The 14,828-nt window shown below is 44.9% G+C and overlaps 1 protein-coding gene across 3 annotated transcripts in view; it reads left to right on the top strand.

Annotated features, from left to right (window-relative positions):
* The window catches only part of LOC121598520 (Ig-like and fibronectin type-III domain-containing protein 1), a 118,700-nt gene that overhangs the window by 17,075 nt on the left and 86,797 nt on the right, over window positions 1-14,828 (top strand). The window contains exons 1-2 of one of the 3 annotated variants that reach the window (XM_041925491.1): window positions 4,285-4,471; window positions 4,544-4,688. The gene's annotated coding sequence lies outside the window, so the exon portion shown is untranslated. Of the gene's footprint in view, window positions 1-4,284; window positions 4,476-4,543; window positions 4,689-14,828 lie in introns of those variants that run through there. The other 2 variants (XM_041925492.1, XM_041925490.1) reach the window with 2 other exon arrangements.

The following is a 14,828-nucleotide window of genomic DNA, read 5'->3' as shown; positions in this document are numbered from 1 at the left end:
TTCCCACTCTTGTTTTCCCTACGTACCCCCTGCATGGTAGGATTTTGAAAACGCCCTTTTCCAGCACGCCGTTGACGGGACGCAGGCACACAAGAGTAGCGCTGCGGCTTGCCGCCCTGCTGTTTTCGACAAGCGATCCAAGCCCAAGGAATGGACCACTGGATATCCTTTATTTCTTTGCTTACCGCTTCTTTTCTGCAGAAAGAAAAAACGGTACGGAAGAGCAACAAAGTTGGAGAAATTTTCCCTCCCTTTTTTTTGGGGGTTTGCTGGGTGCGTTGCCGCACAAATACTCTGTTGCCTGCTGAGCGGCATCGAAAAACTCCTTCACGCATACGGTACGTGCAAACGCACGGTAGAGTGAACATGAATCAACCATACCTCCAAATACCCGATGGGTTTCTTGGTTTGCTGGTCTAATGTTGTATGGGAGTGTACTTTTTTTCTTTTTCTGTGAATGTCTTTGGTGATGGACTGCAGAATGCGATGAAGCTTGAAAGCGGGGAGGGAAAATTGTAACACTCGAAACGTCAGTCCTGTGTGTTGGGACCATGGGGGAGTCATTTGTTTGGATCTCGGGTCCGAATTATAGGAAGGTGTCTGTGGCTGTGAGTGTTTGTGTCGCAGGGAGGCCAAAGAGACGTCCGGAACGAATTAATTTAGTGCTGACCTAAGCTTCCGAATATAATTTCCATCCATACATAAATACATAATGGTGCCCACCGCAGTCAGGCTGTGGTCGCATGGTCGCACAGTACTGCCCGAATACCAGACGCTGCAAGCTTCCGGGGAGGAGTGAGTGTTTCTCGGTGAAGCAGGGCTGATGAGGCATGTCTATAGGCGCACAGGTGCATATTTTTCCTGCCACATTGCCTTCGTTCCAATGCCCTGCTGGCGGTACGGTCGAACGCTTCTGCCGTGTATTGTAGTCGGGGCCGGCTTCTGGCTCCGAACCAATGTGTCTATATTTGGTACCGATGAGTACGGTGTCCATGTCTAATTGTTATGTCGTTTGTGGTAGTTTTCTTTTTGTATCGCTCCGGAATTTGTGGTCCTGGGGGGTTGTATATTGTGTAGGCGATTTATTATATTGTGTGTCTTTAGTGCTAAATTAAAATAAAGATGAAGATGTACGAAATTGGAAGATAAAGATGGCGGCGTTGTCAAAATTTCAAAATATCCTATTAAAATAACGTAGAATTAGACCCGCATTTGTAATAGAGAACTTTAATATGCAAAGTGGAACCAAATTAGTACCTAAAATGTTATATTATTCTCAAAATTGTACATGTGCCATGCAAATTTTGATTTATTGATCAGTATTGATTTTAACCACTTCTCTTGCACTTAATAGCGTTGATAGTACTGCTCATTTCCGATAGAGGGCGAATTATTTTTATTTTTGAAACATTTATTTGACAGTCGTTTCATTTAAGTGATTTGCTCTTTTTTCACATTAAAATGATGAATATAGGGAAGAACAATTAATGATCAGAATGCATTATAATGTAAAAAAAGAAATAAGTAGAATTTAATTAGACACAACGTTTAAAATCTTATTGGTTTTCATTTGAAAAAGGAAAAAAATGCCTCTTTTAAAACCTCTCTGGCATTGTTAGAACCACTTTTTTGTCGGTTTTGTCTTGAAATTGCAACCAAAAGTATAAAGCGACACAAAAAAATAATAATGATTTTACCGCCGCTTTCAGCAAAAAAAACAAGAAAGAAAGAATGAAAGAAAAAACGACATCCAACAAATTTGGAATCAAAGCCGGCACCCGTGCCCAAAGCACGTCACACTTGACCGGAAGTGATCGTAACACGCGCGGAAGGGTTATGACATCACAGTGGTCTGCAATACGGAGACATCAGCACACAAACACACACACACAAAAGCCTCCCCAGACAAAGCCTGACCAAATAAATCACACAAAAAGTGTCACAAGGTGAGCTGGCCCCAAGTGCTTTTCAGTTTTGCTTGGCCAACATTTCGCTGCCTTTTGTTTTTTTGTTCATCCCCGCCTAGCGGCGATCAACTGCCCAAACCCCAAACAGGCGTGAAAAATACAGCGCCAAAGCTTTTGTGTCAGTGAACTTTTCTCATTGTGCTGGGTGCGAGAAAGTACTCAAACTCCCGAAAGAAGACGAAGCGCCCAAGCGTTCTGGGACGGCCCGACTGGCCCCGTTGAAAGTGTCCGTTTCCCACACCGAAAGGAGGACCCGGCGCCCGGCATGGAAACACGAAAATCCTGCGCCCGTAGAAACCAATTAACGTTTGACCTTGTGTTTTACGGTTCGGTTCGGTCGTCCGTGAAGAAAAGAAAAGCGGCGCGATCCCGCCGGCTATTTTCACGCTCACATTACATTGACCGAAACGGCGTGTCAGGTTTTTGGGCAGGGAAGGGGAGAGAGGCGATCATACTGTCGGGCGAATTGAAACACCTCCTAAAGAACGCAACCGAACCGGCGGGGAGCGTTTTTTTCGGACTGACACACGCCAAAAAATGGCCCCTGGCAGGCCCCGGGGCCCGCTGGAGCGCGCGTTTTGCGTGCAGTGAAGAAAAACCATTCCTGCAGCAGTGATGCCGGACTGGGCTGGACTTTGCGATGGGGTTTGTTTCATTCTCATCAACCCGAAGCATTTTAATTAAATTAGCATCCAGACTATCGCTTACGGCATTCGCCTGTCAACCTAGCTCTCGAGGGTACTTTTTTCCTCTTTGCTCGGCGGTTCGGGAGTTCGCACAATAAGAGGCTGAATTTCAGACGGCAGCTTCCCGAGTTTTCCGTCTTTTGCAGCGGAGCGAGATGCAGGACAAAGGACGCACAGAAGGAAGTGAGGGTGGTGAAAGTATTTTTTCCCCACTGTTGCTGAGCTATCCGGGAAATGTTGGTTCGCTCTAGCTTTTCGTTCGCGCATTGTGTTGGGCTTTAGTGCATCGTTTTTTTCTGCTCTCTTTCCGCAGTGTTAGTGTCCCGATGAGCGTTATCCCAACGATGCACACGAGTGCACTTAAATCTGTTCAAGCGCAATGGAACCAGTCAGTCAGTCGGTAGTAGTAGTACGCGGGCGAAGTTGGCTGGTTAGTGTCCCAACCATTCTACGGCTATCATCGTGCCAACCACTCGCCGAACTGCTCCCTGTCCTGGGAGAGCAAACTTTCAGCCCCCCTGTATAGGACGACCCTATCTGCTCACTTGCTCTGAACGTTAACCATAGCTGCAGATCCTTTACGGTTAGTGGCAAAGGATAGTGGCAGAGCAGCTTTCGTCGAGCCATCTCCGCGTCGGAGCTGTTGCGATTGGAACTTATATACGCGAGCGTGGTGCGTGGTGCAACCGGGGCAGGTCGTAATCAACTAGCAAGGATTATCGTTCCCTGCACTTCCCCGGGTGCTCTGGAGCTGGTTTGACTTGTTTTACATTTGCCCCTTTTGCGAGGCGCGTGTGGGCGAGCCCGGCCCCGGTCCGGGATCGGTTTCGGGAAGAAGTCAGTAAAATGAGTAGTTTTAAGAGTATAAATATGCAAACTTCCACTCGTACTCGAGTGCTAATGGTTTCGCTTTCAGCTATGCCGTCTCGTTCGAGCTGGTCGGGGTTTTGCTACGGGCATCGGAGGGTTTGGCCCGCTTGTTGGCTTATCGGGATGAAGCTTGCTCTACCGCGTGCAGCTGGCCGAGCTTATTGTGATTTGGCTGGCTGGGTGGAGGTGGTGCACTGGCGAAGATGCAGGAATGCATAATTAATTGCTACAATTTAGCCGTTAGTTATCGTTTCATGACCTTCGGTAATGAACGCCCGGGACGCCTTACGGTGCGTACTGGCAGTGCCATTCGGCCAGTCAATACGTTTTACGCCTGCATCTGCAGACAGTTGTCACCAAGTAATCAGCATGATTCAATTACAGCATCGTCTTTATGTACGGTCGCTAGCTTGATTAACATTTTAATGATAAGGGGATAGTTTGAAATTAAATATTGAGTCAGAAGGAGTTCCTTGTGCGATACAGAGTATTTAGTTATCTATTTAGTGGGGATTATTATGTGTCTAATCTGTTCCAGAACGAGTGGACTCTATTTGAGATATTTTAGTTATATTTTTGTTGAATAATTTGTGTTTATACCAAAACCTTTTATTGCAAACCGCCAATACAAACCAAAATCACTGAAATGCAGATGACAGTTGCGCCACCTAGCGGAATTCATCCGCACTGTTCATGATTGGAGTGTCAATTCAGCTTAGCTAGCCGCTGACATGTTTACATTTTAATCAAAGCAACCGTCCACAAGCAAAAGCGTCGTATTCTGTATCTCTTCATTTAAACTTATAGCAAATATTGTAAAAGCGTGCTAAAAGTAGAACAAAAATCTTCAAAAATGGCATCAAACCTCGATCGTTTCATTGCATATGGTTTTTGTGTGTTGATTTACAACCAAAACACAGCAACGCCATCATATCCTCCATTACCAGAGTCTGTACGATTGATTGCATCACGACAAAGCTCTTCTTTTTCTAATAATTTATATTTTCCTTTATTTTGCAGATATATTGGCAAAACTGTTCCGAGTGTGCAGTTGTGACGTATGTTTTTCTGTGTGGTGCTGCAGTGGTTATAAAACAGTGAAATTATCAATCGAAACATCCAGCAGCAGCAGCAGCAGCAGCAGCGGGCAGCGGTGTGCTTGGCGGTAAGTGCGACATTTACAACACACGTCGAAAACAACACGCATCAAGGGGGACCGGGGGACAATCCACGCTGTCCGCAAGGATGGGAAACAGTAGTAGCAACGGAAGATTAGCTTTTAGAGCCGTGCTGGATCATCGAATGCTGCCACCGCTGTGGACAGTGCGGTGCGGCAGCTTGATTTATGTCAACGAGCCGAACGATTGCCAAACTACTCTGGTTGGTTAGAGATTTTTTTTTTAAACGTGCAATGGCAAGCATCCGGTGAGGCGATGATTTGTGCACACCACAGTCAGAGTCGTTTGTCCGGAAGGGCATTTTTCCCGGCTCCATTTTTTTGTTCGATACAGCCCTTGGAAAGCGAATCTAGTGCGATGATGTCACGTTTTTACGCGCCCGAAAATTGAAAGCACCCAATTGGACGCAAAGCGTCAATTTTCCAACTAGGCTCTAGTAACAAGGTTTAGCGGGTGACAGGGAACATTTCAATTGGAAAAAGTCATGGGGCAAAACAAAAAATGCAACTAGATTTGTTTGTCCAGATTCGGGGACCGCTTTGGTCCCCGAAGTTATGTGCATGTGTGTTGGAAGCCGTTTGTTTCGGAATTAAAAAAACACACACACACACACCCATCGATCGAATGACTATTTGAAGGGTTAATTCAAACATTTGCTACATGGTGCAGTCGTCCGTGAGCACCGATATTGCGTGTTCGGTGGCGTTTGTGTGCCGCCTTTTTTTTGTCTTTTCCCATTTTTCCACTTATACAGTTCGTTAATTTATGTTCTCGGGACAGGCAGTGCGCGTTCCCGGCTCATGTTTGATTATTCCATTCAGGCGAGCAGCGAACAAATTGTACGTTCAATACCGCCGTTTGCTGCCACCGTGTTTTGTTATTGGGCGTATTTTATTTTTATACTACACGGCAAACAAATCATGGGCAAATGCGTACCGTGAGTGCCGCACGTATCATTAACCCATGGTCCGAATGAAGCTCCAAACGCGGAGCAAATGACAGAAAAAATCGGAACAAAAAACGAACGAGTTGCAAGAAAAGCCGGGTGGAAATCGGCCATTGGCAAATGGGGGAAATTTTGGGCCCTGTATTTACGCTGCCAAACCTTCCATTCCCTCCTCAGGGGCACACTCGCACACACCTCCGTTTCTGTGTGGTTTATGATACTGCGGGATTGCGGCGGCAAAAAGCAATAGACTTTAATTAACGGTCCTAGAATACCGCACTCGTGTGGGGCGACCGCACCACCGCACACGGAACGCAGTGGCACACCGCGGGCGACGATGCCCGGGCAAAGGGGCCGGCAGGGCTTTAGCGCCAGTTAAACCGCACCCGCCGGGGCACCCCTCCGAACGGTCTGCCAAATTCCGCTTGAAAGCGAGCGTGATGTGCGTTGCGTAGCTTCAGGCAAAGCGCGCCGAGTGGTCGCGAGTAGGCACGCGAATTAAAAATAACACCATCCCTCCCCCCCATTGGTGTACCCTGTGCCCTGTAGCGTGATGGAGTGTGAAGCTTACATTTGTTTACATGCTGGAATTGACTGCCCTTATCCCCTCCGTTTTTGTTTTTGTTTCAGCGTTTGGGATGTGTGTTGATGTACCGAACAGAGGCTGGCAGGGGGCAATGCACCCCCTATACCGTTCTTCCAACCCCTTGTCCATGTTAAAATGTGTATGTGTGTGTGTGCGCTTTCCGTTAATGTTGCTTTCTGCTTTCGTGTCATTTTAGCAACAAACGAAGCTCGAGAGAGAGAGAGATAGCGGAGATACACGCACACGCAACGCTAAACCCCTTTTTTACATGAATGGAAATGCAATCATAAATTGGTGAAGCAACGCTTCGTAATCTACCGCCCCTACCTCCCCCTACCTGCTGCATTAAAACATAGCATGCAATTAAATGCTCATGCTGCTCACTCTCACCGCACCGCTCCCCCTCCTAAAGCATTGTACTTATGCACGACGGCACGATTAAAATTATGTAATTACGCGTTTAGCAGTGAACTTGTAAATTAATGAAAATAATCGCATATGTTGGCCGCCTCCCCTCGTGGCGCACGCCGGTAGCGCAGCTCTTTTACAATGAATGGATTTGAATTGGGCGCCTGGGAAATGGCTGTGGTGCGTGGTTGACACTATTATCTCTTTTAATATCATTAACAGTGGTTCACTCCACTCCATCCCGTAGCTGCCACCCGCTTGTGGCGGAAGGAAACGTTTGCTGCCGGTTCGTTAGCCACGCGCTGGCACAAGCTGGAAAGCTTTGTTTTGCCTAAAAAACGGTCGACGGTGCATATGGCCATTTTTTTTCTTTCCCTGCTTTACCCGCGTGTGGGAGTTGTGGTGAGCACACACGTCACATTTCACAGGATGCCCAGACAAGAGCCATCTATTTGTGAAGGTAATATTAATATTCGTACAGCAAACGCAATCTGCTGCCGGATCCGATGTTTGATATGTTTGACTGTTTTGTGTTTGTCTTGCCGTGTGGCTCTACAGCCATCCTGTACGGTGCGAACACTCTTAATCCGCTCGTCGTTGATAACGCGCGTGAGCATATGGGCTGGGGAAGAAAACATCAAATCTGATTTTTTCTTTCGGTTTTTTTGTCGACTAACGCTGGAGTGTGTTGACTCAGCAGAAGCTTGGATTGCTTGGATTGTGTACGCGGATCGCCGTCTGGTGTCTAAAAATACATTACAAACACGCGTGGTTCGCGCGCGCCTGCTCGCGATACAGTCTGTTTGCGTGTTTAAGCCATCGATCGAGCAAAGATGGCAAAAGATGATCTAACAAAAACATATCGTGTGTGTGTTTGTCTGTGCTAAACGCATCCGAAGGTCACCGTCGGTCGATGGCTGGATGTTGGTATAAAGCACAAAAACCTGCACGACCCCGGGGAAGGGATAATTATGAGGTGGTGTGGTGTTGGGCCAACCCTCAACGCCGCCACTCCTTACGGGAGTTTCGATTCGCACGATCTTTGAATTACGGAATGATGACTTTTGACAAGTAGTACTCGCGCTACTCGCTCATTCCCTATAAATGTAGGTTTCGGTTGCACGAGACGGATTTCCGTCTGGATCGTTCTAGATGTGGGTTCCAATTCCGTCACGGGAGACGAAGCACTGGTGTCATCAATTCGTCGTCTGCATGTTAGATTTGGGGAAGGGAATAATCGCAAATCATTCGTTAGCATGTCGGGAGATATCCGTTCGGAAGGCTTTGGAAGGCAATTACGATTCGTTTCATGACATTTGAGAGGTTTTACAACGCCGGCAAAGCGAATCAATGTCGAATTGTTTTGTAGAGGAGTAACATTAGACATACAATAGCATTCACTTGCCCTGGAATTGTTGATCTTTACCAACAAAGTCTATGTATTAGGTGCAATAGATGTTAATGCTGTAATAACGTTTATGCCTGCCTGTAGGAAAAGAAATACTAAACGAGATAATTTCTTTCCGTGAAGATCCTTTGGAAGGTAACTATTTAAGCTTACTTGCAAAAATAAATCCTCGACATTGCGAGCTGCCTGTTCTCAGTTATCCGGAATTTTCGCCATAGCGGAAGAAGACATGCGTGAAGGCATGTTTTAAGATCAATCTTCGATTTTTATCAATTCTTCCTCAGTTTTCGCGACAACTTTGTTGGTTCAGAAAAAAATTGATGTTGGACCGGTTCGCCGAATTTCAATCATAATTGAGACCGCCGAATTTCGATCATAATTGAGACCTTAATCGCATTGAGTTTTGGCGTCATTGCTTGCCGCTGCGAAGGCAGTAGACACAATTTCTGCTTCCTGATATGTTAGTTCATGTTTCCCAGGTACTATTTCACTGTTTGGCCAATTGCATTGACCTCCAAGCCAAGCTATCGCACCAATGTAGGCACTTGTCCCTCGGACTTCGGGCCTCAAGTCGCTCAGGGTCGTCGGCCATTCGGAACTAGGTTTTTTTTTAGATGCTCTGATTGTTGTCTAAGAGTGCCACGATGTTGTAGATACCGGAACAGGTTTATACGACGTCCGCAAGTGACTTTAGTTTTTTGGCCATCACGGTTAAACTTCGACTGATAGAGGTGTAAAATTTTGTCTACTGACTCTTGGGATACTCGTATTGATAGTGCAATTAACGTTTTGTTAGTGTGGGTTAAGATAAACCTATGAAAAATCGAAAAAAAAATTAATTATGTAATGCAAACGTTACTTTACGAATGAAAAGGGTCGCCGTAACTACCATCTGTACTATGCGTAATATCCCTATAATCCATCTGTTCTTGGTTACCATTCATTCATTTGCTACCAAAAGGAATTGTATCACTCCATCCGCTCCCGAAAGCACAACAACAATCCCCCGTCAACTAGTGGAAAACTTTCTCGTTAGAAACCCATTGCAAAGCACTAAAAACGTATACTCCAAGCTTTTTCGGGGCACAAACGATGATGGTTTGGCGCAGTAAACGGAGTCTTGATTTTATGTGCCCCCGCCCCTCCCAGTGTCTGGTTCCACTGGTTCGCTGTTGAGTTTGGATTGCTTTCTTTATCCAACACGGCACAGCAAATATGCTCTCTGCTCCTTTCATATCGCTGCACACGCTGTGGATTCCGTTGACATTCCGCACTATTGGAAGTGACTCGTCCTCGTCATGCCGGCACAAAAAAGCACATAAAGCTCCTGTCGGTCTGTACACTGTGTAGTGTAGTGTACCGCCGAGTTGGCCACCGTGAGATCCACCTTTCCTGAGACGGAGGGGGCCTCCTTTCATTCCACGAATCGAGCGGCGCCGTCTTCGTCATAGTCGACCATAAAAATCTGTGTCTACGCAATAAACGGTTTAGACTTGATGGCAATGTGTACAGTTGGCAAGAATTTGGCTACAATCGCCGAGCGAAACGCAAAAACCGATTTGTGCAACAGCCGCAGCATTGGGTGGCGGCAAACATGGGACAGTGTGGTAGTGGAAGTTTATATTGACATCACTTCGGTTCGCTCTTTGCGGCGGTTGGTGTTGGGACGTCTACCCAAAAATAAGGACCACTACCGTTTCGAGAAGCATTCGGTCGGGCAGGATACGGTACGGGTACGGCAGCAATTTTTATGCAAATTTTACTGTCAATGTTTATCTATTTCAATTGCAGCTGTTGAAGCTGAGGCGCTAGCTGTGTTGATTCATTTGCTGATTGAATTTTTCGGGGGCCTAAAATGGGCTTTAAATGGGCGCTATTAAGGTGTAGCGACTTTTCTGATTGGGGCAAATGCTTATTGGCTCTTTGGATGCAAGTGTTTGTAAAGTTCAAATTGTATATGTTGGTTTTTGGATTATTTTCTTATTATGGTGGACATAAAACACAATTGTTAAAGTTTATTTCCACCATTATAGGAGCTGCACAAATACTGATTAAAGGACAATTTTCCCCTTGCTAAAATTAACCGTCATCGTGTAGTACTTCTTCTTCTTCTTCTTTTGGCTCAACAACCGCTGTCGGTCAAGGCCTGCCTGTACCACACTACTTGTGGGTTTGGCTTTCAGTGACTTATTGATCCCCCCATAGCAGGATAGTCAGTCCTACGTATGGCGGCACGGTCCATTTGGGGCTTGAACCCATGACGGGCATGTTGTTAAGTCGTACTAGTTGACGACTGTACTACGAGACCGACTGTACATCGTGTAGTACTACTGCCCTCTAAAATGACTCTCCTCGACAAGCCGCCCCCAAAACCGTTCTACTGTGTTAACTGATGATGATTGTAAAGTTTATTATTATTATTGGAACACAAAACCGCCATTCTCGGCCCCGAATGAAGATCCCATCGGTCCCATTAACCGGGCCGGTTTCCATCAAAACCTGCGCTCCCCGACAACACGGCAATAAATGCCTGCTGATCATTAATTTTTATCCTCCCATCGTCGAGGGTGTCTTTCTTTTTCTGTTTTTGTTGTCCCCCCGTGGCAAAAAAAAGCGCAGGAGAGGCGGGGAATGGCCGCTATACAATCCTCCCTCCTGCAAGCCGCGGGCGCACGTAAAACTCATTGACCTGTAGGGAACCATTTGGTGGAAAATCGAAAAATCAATTCCATTTTCTCCCTATGCCTCTCGCTGCTCCATCGTACAGGAACATGCCCCTTTCGATTGGTAAGAGGAGGACGGTGGGGGGGGGGGGGGGGTGGAGAACAGCGTGCAAGCAAATGAGTCATGGTGTGAATTGCGCCCGGGATAAGAATTTACGATCGATTTTCACGCCGAAATGGATTTATTTACTGAGTGGCGGTGATTAATGTTCAAATGGAATTAATCCTTTCGATCATCGGCAAACCAGGGCCAGGGAATCTCATTTCGGCACCCAACCCCCCTACCGTTCTGCTCGGGAGCCGTGTGGCGCTCCTGTTGAGGGCGGGTGAGCAGTAGAAACAAAAAACAATAAAAATGCTTCTTTTTTTACTCGCAAACAGTCGAACACCCGTGGAATCACTAAATTACACTTGGAAAATATGCCCCCTCGCCCTTCTCACCCCTCCAGCCATCCCCGTCAAAAGGGGGGGGGGGGAGTGGAAGGCAAGGGTGGACGAAAGGAGGGAAATGGTTCATAATTTCGCTGCCCGATTACAGGTTAGCGAAATTAAAATGCAAATTATGTTGGCGCCAACTATTTATGAAGTTGCAAATTAAAATCATTTGGTAGTAAAATAATTTTATGCGTTCGCACCTGCCAGGTGCAGGCGGTGGCTGTGGGTGTTTGTGTCAGATTATGGATATTTGCTGAATGGATTGGAGGTTTTACGGTTAATGCGGTGAAGCACTTTTTGGACGCGTCCATTATTTATGGGACCTACAAACTTTGGTGGACAATTAGACGAAAATCAGTCGAAACGTTGGGTTTAAATTGAGTTTTTTGTTGTTGTTTATTTGATGTGAAAGAGTGTTTGTAGGCTCTTTTTAACATGTATTTATTTATTTTATTATTTATCTATTTAATATTCTTCTAAACACGTTGTTGACATTAAGGGACATGGAAGAAACAGGAAGAAAAATGATCCAACTAGCTTTTTCTCTTTTCTAATTGGATTGATAGATTCGTTTACCAGATTGAAAAACCTTATCAGATTGTTTGCAATCGTTTGAACTTTAAATTCTTTAATATTTATTTCTAATTATTCACATCCGTAGCATATTTAAACTAAAAATTGTTCATTTTCAAAAGAGTTTTTTAAACAAATTATAGGAAAAAGTCAAACTATAAATCAATAAATTAAAAAAATATATATAATTAAAATTTTGAATGAAGTTTACATGATTACAAAACTCGATTTAATAAAATCAGTTAGACAACAATATGTGTAGTTTATAAAAAAAAATACATTAAAACGTACAATATTTGTTGGGAATGAACTAATCTCCAAACTAAATTATTAATAGCATCTTATTTAAAATCTGCACAATCTTATTTGCGCACCTAATAATTTTACGGGAATTAACATAGGAAAAAAAACAGCACCAACCCTCCACCAATGGCACCAACTTCGTTGAAATAGAAAAATAAGCGATAAAAAGCCGATATTCTCTGCCATCTCCTGGTACAACAAAATCCGGCGTTGATAGATAAACTAGGTTATAGGTGGCTTAGCCGAACGACCGGAAAGAGGCTGTTTGATTACGTACGAGGCTAAACAACCAAAACCGAGTCCTTCTGCGTCTTCACACCCGCCGACTGCTTTTTGTGTAGAACAGAGCCTCACTTCGGAGGGAGGGAGGACGAGGGGAAAATGGGGAAAAGTAATAAAATTCGATCCCTTCAAGGGTTCGCTCGCTAGTGCGCCAAAAAAGCTAATCGCCAAAAGGGTCGACACCCAATCTATATTCAATCATTTCTGCTCATTTCAAAGTCAACAACTGGCAAGCAGCAACAGCACCTCAAACAGCGCAAAAAACCCCATTTCCCTTGGCAAACTCTTCTTCACACCCCTGGCACTACACGGCCCCCCCACCGAGCGTCTACTTTCGCTCCCTACCTTCTCACTAGCTTCTTCTCTACTGCCGCAAACGCATCATCCTTGCCATTTCACTAGATTATCGCTGACATGAAAGATGCCCCTATCTACCACACCGTGACAATTGTTTGCATATCGCTTCCCCAGCTCCGTCATCACCCAGCACGCAAGAAGAACGCACCAAGAACGCAAACATAGTCGTCGTCGTCGTCGTTGTCGTCGCCTTGCGAAGAGGCGCAGAGGCGACACGGCCACTAAAAGGTCCCGAGTGGGTCGTGAAATTTGTTACCCCGCACGATAAGGGTTTACGAGCGCGCGCTTTCCGCCCGGTTCCTTCCGCGCCTGCGGATGCTGCAGGCTGCTGCTGCGTGAGAGATCGAAAGCCGCTGCTGCCGCCGCTGCCGCCTGAGAACGGTGTCAGTTTTCTAGCTGAGAATCTATTGTTACCTGTAAATTAATTGGCTGTAAAAAGGTGGTGGCCTATTGCTTGGTAGGGATTTCTTTTTTGCGTTTGCTTCTTTTCCTTGCGGCTTCAGCTGCGTTTCCTAGGGCGTAGGTGCTTGGAGAAGCGACGATTTAACGACAGAACCATTACAACAAACGCGCCAGCACACGTCCAAGACGTCGCCAAATGGGGGACAGGTGCGCTGACAGGTTGCGGCCGCGCCTCCCTCTTCGTCGGATCGGTTGATGGATGGCTTGTTGACTATGGGCCGTATTTAATAATGAGAAATTATCAATCATTCTTCGCCTTTGCCGTAGCATATTCTCATTTTGCAGTTGGGAGAGATATGAGAACCGTTAGGCTCACGTTTCTTGGAGAATCGTTTCAGTGTTTTTTTTTGTCGTAGCTTTAAAGCCCATGCGGTTCTGTAGCTTTAAAGCACGTGCCAGTGGTCGGTTTGGGGACTTGGGGGTAGCAAACGGTGTCATTAATTGGAGCATTCCAAACCCATGAAATGGTAGCACAATGTGTTTGACTGACAGGAAGTAGAGATCAGCATCATTTTGTGCCGTTGATTGATTTATGTTGCTAACAGTAAATTCCAACCGTAGTATTTACTATTAGAGTGTTGGGGAATGTGGAAAGCATCTTTAAAATGTTGTGTAAATTGTAGTGCTTTTGAATTGTGCTAATGGCTTGTTATACCGTACAGCCCTGTTAAAAATCAATCCATGTCCCTTGTGGATAACTTCCTTGCTTATCTGCTTATTAAAGTGAGGGATGTTCCTATATTGAGTAGGTTTTTGGGAATAAAATAATCCTTGTTTTGTAGACATAGTTTAGGTTTACAACCGCTTTGCAGGTTTGGTTTGCTATGGAAGTGTCTGGTACTGGTAAGTACCATGCCTTGGTCGTCATTCTGTTAGCTTAATCTTATCATTCAGGGGTTTCGAGCATTATATAGACATGTTCAGGGAGTTGTAGTTTTGTTCAGGCCTATAATACACTCTTTCAGCGAGATATAGGATTGTTCGGAATTAGGCGTTGACATATTCGGTTATACTGTAGAGCTGTCACTTTTGTACTCCTTGGACTGAAGCTTGGATCATTCTCATCATAAGCTAAACAAACGGTTTTCGAAAAAATATGTTTGTTTCAACTAATTAAAAAGTATTAAACAGCTTGTGGACTGATAATTAGCTACTTTTAGGACATTTAAGAATGAAAAATAAACGCTGCGGCACAGGGTGCAAACAAAACAAATGACAGCACTACAGAATGGCTGAGCATGTCAATGCCTACTTCCGAAGATTTCTATATCTCGCTGAAAGAGTCTATTATATTCCCGAACAAAACTCCAACTCTCTGAACATGTCTATATAATCCTCGAAAACCCTGTATTATAAATTATATTAATTTTGACACACCAGAATGGATTCAACTTAAATTTTGAAGCACGGTTAGATTTCGTGATGAGTATTGGGCATGAGTATGAGTATTGGGGGCAGCAAATATTCACAAATCTAAGACTAGTTCAGCATCATTATGAGCCATTAATCTGTACTTATCAGACGTGATCTTCATCACCCTTTCATTAAGTATCTTTAAGATGTGATTTGATTCATCATCCTAATAAATGTGGCTGTAAAGATTAATATTTAGTATTTCGTACATTTAGGTACATCCAGACTGTA

The sequence above is a fragment of the Anopheles merus genome, chromosome 3L, assembly GCF_017562075.2.
Source record: "Anopheles merus strain MAF chromosome 3L, AmerM5.1, whole genome shotgun sequence".
NCBI classification, from domain to species: domain Eukaryota; kingdom Metazoa; phylum Arthropoda; class Insecta; order Diptera; family Culicidae; genus Anopheles; species Anopheles merus.
This window is presented reverse-complemented; position numbering and strand designations above follow the sequence as displayed.